We start from the raw sequence: 7,714 nt of genomic DNA on the forward strand, positions 1-7,714 counted from the left end.
GAACTAGCTCTGTAGACCAGGCTGGTCTCAAACTCACAGAGATCCGCCTGCCTCTGCCTCCCGAGTGCTGGGATTAAAGGCTTGAGCCACCACCGCCCGGCTTAATTTTCTGTTCTTTCATCTTTATCATGTAAGTGTTTTGCGGAAGAGCTTCTTAAAAGGGCTGCAAGGTTTTTGTAGCTAAAGCTGAGTCAGGAAGTCTCTCTTAAATAAGGGGTACTTGCCTCTAGCAACAGAGCCCATCTGAGAAAATGCTACCGAGAAGCTATGCTTAACTCTGGTCTTTCTGTGTCTAGAAATCCTTCTCAAACTCTCTCAGATTTTAAATGGATTTAGTTGTCTATGTTGGCTCCATTTGTTGACTGAGATTTCTGTCCTGCCTGGTCCAGCAGCTGTTCAGTCCCAGATAAATGCACAGAGGTCTACATTAATTATAAACTGATTGGTCTATTAGCTCAAGCTTCTCATTAACTAATTCTTACATTTTACATTAACCCATTATTCTTGTAGACCAGGCTGGCATTGAATGTAGTTAGAAACACATTTATTTTGCCAAACTAGAAGTTTAAGTTCGTATTTCTGAATAACTAAGTTTTAAAAAAGCACTATCTTTTAAGTTAGGCATTTAATAGCCTGGTCTACAAAGCTAGTTCCATGACAGCTAGGGCTATTACACAGAGAATCTCTGTTTTGAAGAAACAAAAAGAAAAACAAAACATAATAATATCAACCAGATTGCTGAATCACACAAAATTCATTAGCAAAACTATGGTTAAAATAGTGGGTCATAGTATTTTCCTGTGTTTGTTTAATTCTCCTTATAATCTACCACAGAGATTCGCTTGCCTCTGCTTCCCAAGTACTGGGTTTAAAGGTCTGGACCCTCTATACTTAAATAGTCTCTAAATAGAAATTTCCTATACCTGCAACACTGTTGAACAAATCTGAAAATTTCTGCTGTCAGTCTCTTCATCTAATGGGGAAACAAAACATAGCAGACAGGTTTTAAGATGTTAGTATTAGTATGGAGGAAGACATACATGCCATGGAACATGTGTAGGGGTCAGAGGACAAGTTCTAGAAATTGAAATCAGGATGTCAGGCTCACACGGCAAGTGAGTTATCTGCTGAGCCATCTTGCTGACTCTAAGCACATATATTTTTTAAAGATTTATTTATTTATTATGTATACATCATTCTACCTCCATGTATGCCCGCACGCCAGAGGAGGGCACCAGATCTCAGTACAGATGGTTGTGAGCCACCATGTGGTTGTTGGGAATTGAACTCAGGACCTCTGAAAGAGCAGCCAGTGCTCTTAACCACTGAGCCATCTCTCCAGCCCCTAAGCACATATATTTTTAAAATAAAACATGAAATGTGGGGGGGGGGGAACAGAACGGGAATAGAACTAGTGAAAGAAGAGAATGTCATTTATTTATTATTTATGTAAATAATCAAAGTACTTCATTGAGGGAGGACACTTATGCAAGGGGAAGGAATGAGCCACAAAGCTCTTGGAGGTAGAACATTCCAGACCAGAAGGAGCTTGTGAAGCCCTTGAGTGGAGAAGGACCTGGTCTGTTTGGTGAGCAGAGGTGAGAGGCCAGTGTGGGGTGATTTCAGTGAGTCAGCGGGAAGGAAAGGGAAGTTAGGTCCCAGAGGCAGCAGGGCCTGTGTCACGTCCATCCTGAGGTCATTGCCAGGACTTTGACTCTGAGTGAAGTCATGAGGCAACACTGAGTAAAATATTTCAATGAACTGACTCATGGACTGAAGATAACGCTCTACCGAGCTGTCGGGAAAGAAAGCAGAAGCAGGGAGGCCCCGAAGGAATGGATCGCAGGCTGTGACGGACATGGCATGAAGTTGCATCAGTGGTTGTGGAAAGTGAGCTGCCTAAAAGGAGGTTGTGTCTGTGAAATGCGTGGCTACAGTAGAGGAGAATCCACAAGCAAAGGAGAGGAAGTGGATAAAGAGTGGGAAAAGAAAATACCAACGTTTTAGAAACTGCTTACAGATCCTGAGTTTACCCGGAGGGTGGCAGACGTGCAGGCAGACAGGATGACAAACAGGCATAGTTATCCATTTTGTGTGTCAATGATGTGTCTGTCATGTAATAAAGTTCATGTAGAGGCTCAGATATGTTTGCAAACCATAAAATAACCTATTATAATAGTAAACATCTCTCTGGAAGTGTCTAGCTGAGCATACCCTTATTCTAAATACACCTCTCATGGGTTGTCCTTGTTAGCTAGTACTGCTAAAAGATACACGTCACATCACAGGAACCTCCTGAGCTCAGACCGGATTTGTCTGTTTTTCACTGACTAGACAGTCTTGGTACTCTGCTGCTTTATTTGGTTATGGAAAATCAACAGTGTCATTTTAGGCACAGTAGATTGATAAGTTGGGGAATGGTAATTAAAATATTAACTTTTGGGTTTAAAAATAAAATATAGCGGGGCTGGAGAAATGGCTCAGAGGTTAAGAGCATTGCCTGCTCTTCCAAAGATCCTGAGTTCAATTCCCAGCAACCACATGGTGGCTCACAACCATCTGTAATGGAGTCTAGTGCCCTCTTCTGGCCTGCCGGCATACACACAGACAGAATATTGTATACATAACAAATAAATAAATACTTAAAAAAATAAAATATAGCTATAAAATAATCACAGCAGCATTCTTTGTTGATACATAAGACAACCCACAAAGCAGTCATTGAAAACTGCCCTGAGTAGAAACAAAATATTAGAATAATCTCTGATTAGTGTGGACGACCTCACCTATTAATGTGTTATGGCAGGACTGGCTGTAATGTTCAGTGTGATTTATAGAACCACAGTCAGGACACAAACTGATACAGCTCATAAATTTCCTAAGCCATTTCTCATCTTTTTTTTCCTATTCAAAATCATTGAATGTATATCCATTTTTATTTAATGTCACACCCTAAGCACAATGAAACTCGACGAGAATTTTCTCACTTTTTTTCTTAATTAATGCTAAACTAGTCACTTCAAAGCATATGACTAGGTGTGGGGGATCGTTGGGTGAGGGTGGAAGAGGGATGGATGCCCTTGATCCTGGGGAAGCTGATCGTGTACAACAAACAAAGTCAGTCAAGAAGGAAAAGCAAGAAAGGGGCTTTACTCCTTTATATCAAAGAAAGCTCTTGTGTGTATATTATCTCCCTGACTCATCTCAACAGTGCTGCGAGAAAAGGGCTCTTTATTAGTTACTCTTAGATGCATGCAAATACCCCATGAGAGTCAACTTAAGGAGAAAGGACTTGATGTAACTCGGTTTCATTGTGGAGAAGGCACTGTGTCTATGGCTCTAGGTGGTGGAAGATTGGAGCATAGTTATTACATGGATTAGCAGTGGAGATGAGAGAAGAAATAGGAGCAGTCAAAACCTCAAGGTCTGAATCCCAGTAACCTACCTCCTCTAACTGAGATCCACCTCCTAAAGGTCCCCAAACCATGTCACCTGCTATGGATCAAATGTTGAAATACATGGGCCTATGGGGACATTTTACCCCTCAATTGAACCTTCTACCTCTGACCTCCATAGGCTAATGGCTTCTGATAATGCAAAATACACTCAATCTAATTCCAAAAGTCCCATCATCTTATAGACTCAACACTGTTCATATGTTTAAGGTCTCTTCTAAGTTTCCAGGCAATCTCACAAGTGTGAGTTCCTATAAGTACAAAACAAGTAGTGTGCTTTCAGCATACGATGGCACAGAACAAACAGTCACATTCCAAAGAAGAGAAGGATGGGAGCATAGTAAGGAAGAACAGCCCCAATAATAGTGAAGCAAGATGGGAATACCAAATCCTACAGCTCAATATTTAACATCTGGGACTGATGAGGGCATCATTGGGCTCCAGGGGTCAGGGAACTACTTTCCCAGTGCTGTTGTCTGTGCATATGTGGCCTCTCTACGTCACCAGAACCTCTAGATGTCAGCAGCTTTTCTTGTGATCATCCTATGATTTTTCGGTATCTCAAAACTCTTGGTGTCAACACTGAAACTTAGGTTTTAACTTGGCAGTTTCAGGCAATTGGCCTTCTTGCAGGGATGGGGATGAAGATTCTGCCACACGTGATCTTGTCTTGTTTGTGATCATTTTACAATGACCCTATCATTCTTGCATCTTCTTAAGTGTTCTTGCGCTTCCAAAGGAATTGCTTTCTGATGGTCTGCATCTGAGCTTCCCTTGCAACACGCAGAAAAGCAGAGATGTGAAACACCACAGTCATAGAGTTGGTGGTAGGCTCTTGAGTAGCTTTGTCTCCAAGGCCTCTATTTCTCTGAAGAAGTATGGAGTAAAACAAAGGGAAGGGAGGTCACAAAATACCATTGTGGAGACTGGAAAGTCAAGTTGTTGAGGTACAATGGGATTGCCCTACACGAGACAGAGTTTATTCAGGTTTAAGGGCTTAATATAAAACCCATCATTTTAGCTGCTCAATTTCCAACACCAAGAGGCAAATAACATTCACCCATGACTGTGCTTCTGTGAAATTCATGGAATAATGGAGAATGAAAAGGAATTTAAGAAGGTTAAAAAGCAGTGAAAAAAATCATTAAATGTGAGCATGTGGGTAAGAGAATTAAAAGCAAAGGAAGGCAGAAAGTTTGTGGAAAACCAAAAAAGGGATCTTATTTACTCATTCAGTTTATCCAGGCAACAACTAAGCTCCTACTGTGTGCAGACCCTCTTCTGAGTCCTGTAGAGGATTGACAGTCTTCTAGGATTAAGGAGAGGCAGATAACAAACAACTAAACTAATAAATCAAAAGTTGGGTTCTATAAGGCAATATGGAATATGCAGCAAATAGTAAGCAGCTAGTGGAATGGAACCACTGTTAATTTACCGGTCATATGTCCTGAGCCGGAAAGTATCTCCAGGAAAGCTGAAGGGAGCCTGGAGGAGGCGGGGCATCAAGCAGGGTAGGGCTGTGGCAGTCATGTGCTAAGCAGATGAATGAAGAATACTGTTTTCCTTTTTAATCGCCTGTGTGGTTGAATAGTATGCCCATGTGCTGGATAGTTTTATGTCAACTTGACACGAGCTTGAGTCATCTGAAAGGAGAGGACTTCAAATAGGAAAATGCTTTTATAACATTAGCTATACACAAGCATGTATGCATTTTTCTTTAATTGGAAGTTGATGTGGGATGGCCCAGCTCATTGTGGGTGATGCTGCCACTAGGCTGGTAGTCCTGGTTTCTGTACAAAAGTGGGCTGAGCAAACCATGAAGAGCAAGCCAGTAAGCAGCTCTCCCATGGCCTCTGCATCAATTCCTGCCTCCAAGTTGCTGGCCTGTGTGAGTTCCTGGCCTGATTTTCTTCAGTGGTGAAGAGTAACATGAAAGTGTGAGCTAAAGAAGCGCTTCCCACCACAGCTGATTTTTGTGCATGGTGCTGCATCCCAACGATAACAACCTTAACAAAGACAAGCCAGAGCAGCCACAATAAACAAGACCTTTTCTTTCTTGTGCCTTTAAATGATGCCTTCATGATATTGTGACATAAGTGGCTTCAGCAAGTTACACAAAAGTCATTAGAATGTGGACTCAATATAGTCAAAAATCCCCTTTAGCCAGACCATTTGTTTAAATAAAGATAAATTGACCCTAGCTGATAGATTAACTTCCGGTTCATCGCACCATCCTCCAGTGCCCAATACTGACATGCCGTCATAACAAGACTCTATTAATATTTACTAAATGACTTTTTATGTCCACATGTATTTTAACACTTAATGCACAGTGGGTTCCCCTTTAAAAATTTTTTAAAGAAATGACTTTTAACAGAAGAATTTGATTCCTCTCTTAAGTCTGGGGGTATGGTCCTTTCTTTGAATGGCTTTATAAAAGACAATGTACATACCGTAAAAACTCGCCCTTTTAAAGCACATCATTCGTTGGTTGTAAGTGTATTCTGAAAGTTGTGCAACCATCATGATTACCTAATTCCAGAAGATTTTATAACCCCTGAAAGAACACTTATTCAGACCAAACCCATTACCAGTCACCCTGTGTCCCTCTTTCTCCCGGCCTGGAGCAACCGCTGGTCTGTTTTCCTGTCACTATGCATTTGCCTGTCCTGACAGACCCTCTGAGTGCTCATATCATATGTGTCCTTCGTCCTTGGCTCCTTCTTCACTCCTCATTCAAGCTGACTAATATCCATTGTGTGATTCTACTATAATCTGTCTCTCCGTTCATCAGTAGATGAACACTTGAATTGTTGCCACTTTTAGGCCCTTCTGAATAATGCCACAGTGATTAAGTATTGTGTGTGAGTTCGCATGTGGCCAAAAGTTAGCAGTTCTCTTCAGTAAATATGTGCAGGTACCAGTGTGTTTTAAAACTATAACATTTTGTCTTAAAATAATTCATACTGAAATCTACATTTTTTAAAGATTTATTTTTATTTTCAATTCTCCCTTGTGTGTGTGTGTGTGTGTGTGTGTGTGTGTGTGTACAACTGCCTACAGAGTTCAGCAAAGGTTATCAGATCCAGATCATCCAGAACTTGAGTTGCAAGCGATTGTGAACCACCCAGCATGAATGCCTGAAGCCAACTTTCAGAAATCTGCAATAGCAGCCAGTGCCCTTAACTACAGAGCCATCTTTCCAGTCCTGTCTATGTGTTTTCTTTGCTTTGTTTGAATACCTGAAGTTGTGGCCCATTGTTTACATGAGCTATCATCTGAGTTGTTTAACTCATCTACAGGAACATGAGTAAGTGACCTCAGCCACCAAGAAGGCCCTGCACCCTTTGGCTCTGTAGCCTCCTGACTTGCTGCCTAAGCAGGGAACCACTGTTTAGTTGCACTCTGGAGGAGACAAGCGTGGGAATCACCGCTATGCAGCGAGTTCTGAACACCTTGCTTGGCTTTTGTCCAGACATGTTGCTTCTTTCTAGAGAAACCTTGAAACTGTGAGCATAACAGGGTTCTGTGAGCTTGTCTAATTCAGTCCCTTTATTTTAGAGAGCTTGGAACTGAATAAAGTCCGTGAGACTAAAGATGGTTTCCCAAGTACCCACAAGCTACTTAGAGATTTGGGTTGGTTGCCTGTAACTAGATAGTTTAGAAACCAGGATATGAAGCAGGTTTCTTGACTAAGTGCTCTACCTCCCAAAGATTACTTTGCCTGTTTGTCTGAACTTAAAAATTATAAAAGAAAAAGAAAAATCTGGGTGGTGGGTATTTCCAGTTAAATGCTTAGGACAGTGGTTTAGAGTCCCATGGGGGAAATGGGTTGCCAAACTTGTAGGAGTTAATTCACAGAGGCATGGTGGGGTAGTAGGATTAATGACAAAATACTGGCTTGTGTCTAATGAGGAACAATAGGCATATTTAAACACAGAGGCACTCTTAAACAAAGGTTAGCTACTCCTACCGGCTGCCCTTAGGTGTTATTGGGTCCAAAGGAAACTCCATTTCTCCAGATTCCAAAAGGAAGAAAGGATTACCCGTAGTGTCCATTAGCGTACGGAAGTCCAGGTTCCGTCAGTACCACAGTAGCTGTTACACATCTCAGGGTCCATGCATTCTAGCTCCCAGCTCACAGATTTCTCTCTCCAAAGTGTTTTATTCTCCTTATAACCCTGCTGCTTTATCTCTCTCCTTCTCTCTCTCATCTCTCTCTCTCTCTCTCTCTCTCTCTCTCTCTCTCTCTCTCTCTC

The sequence above is a fragment of the Microtus ochrogaster genome, linkage group LG3 (assembly GCF_000317375.1).
Source record: "Microtus ochrogaster isolate Prairie Vole_2 linkage group LG3, MicOch1.0, whole genome shotgun sequence".
Taxonomy (NCBI): domain Eukaryota; kingdom Metazoa; phylum Chordata; class Mammalia; order Rodentia; family Cricetidae; genus Microtus; species Microtus ochrogaster.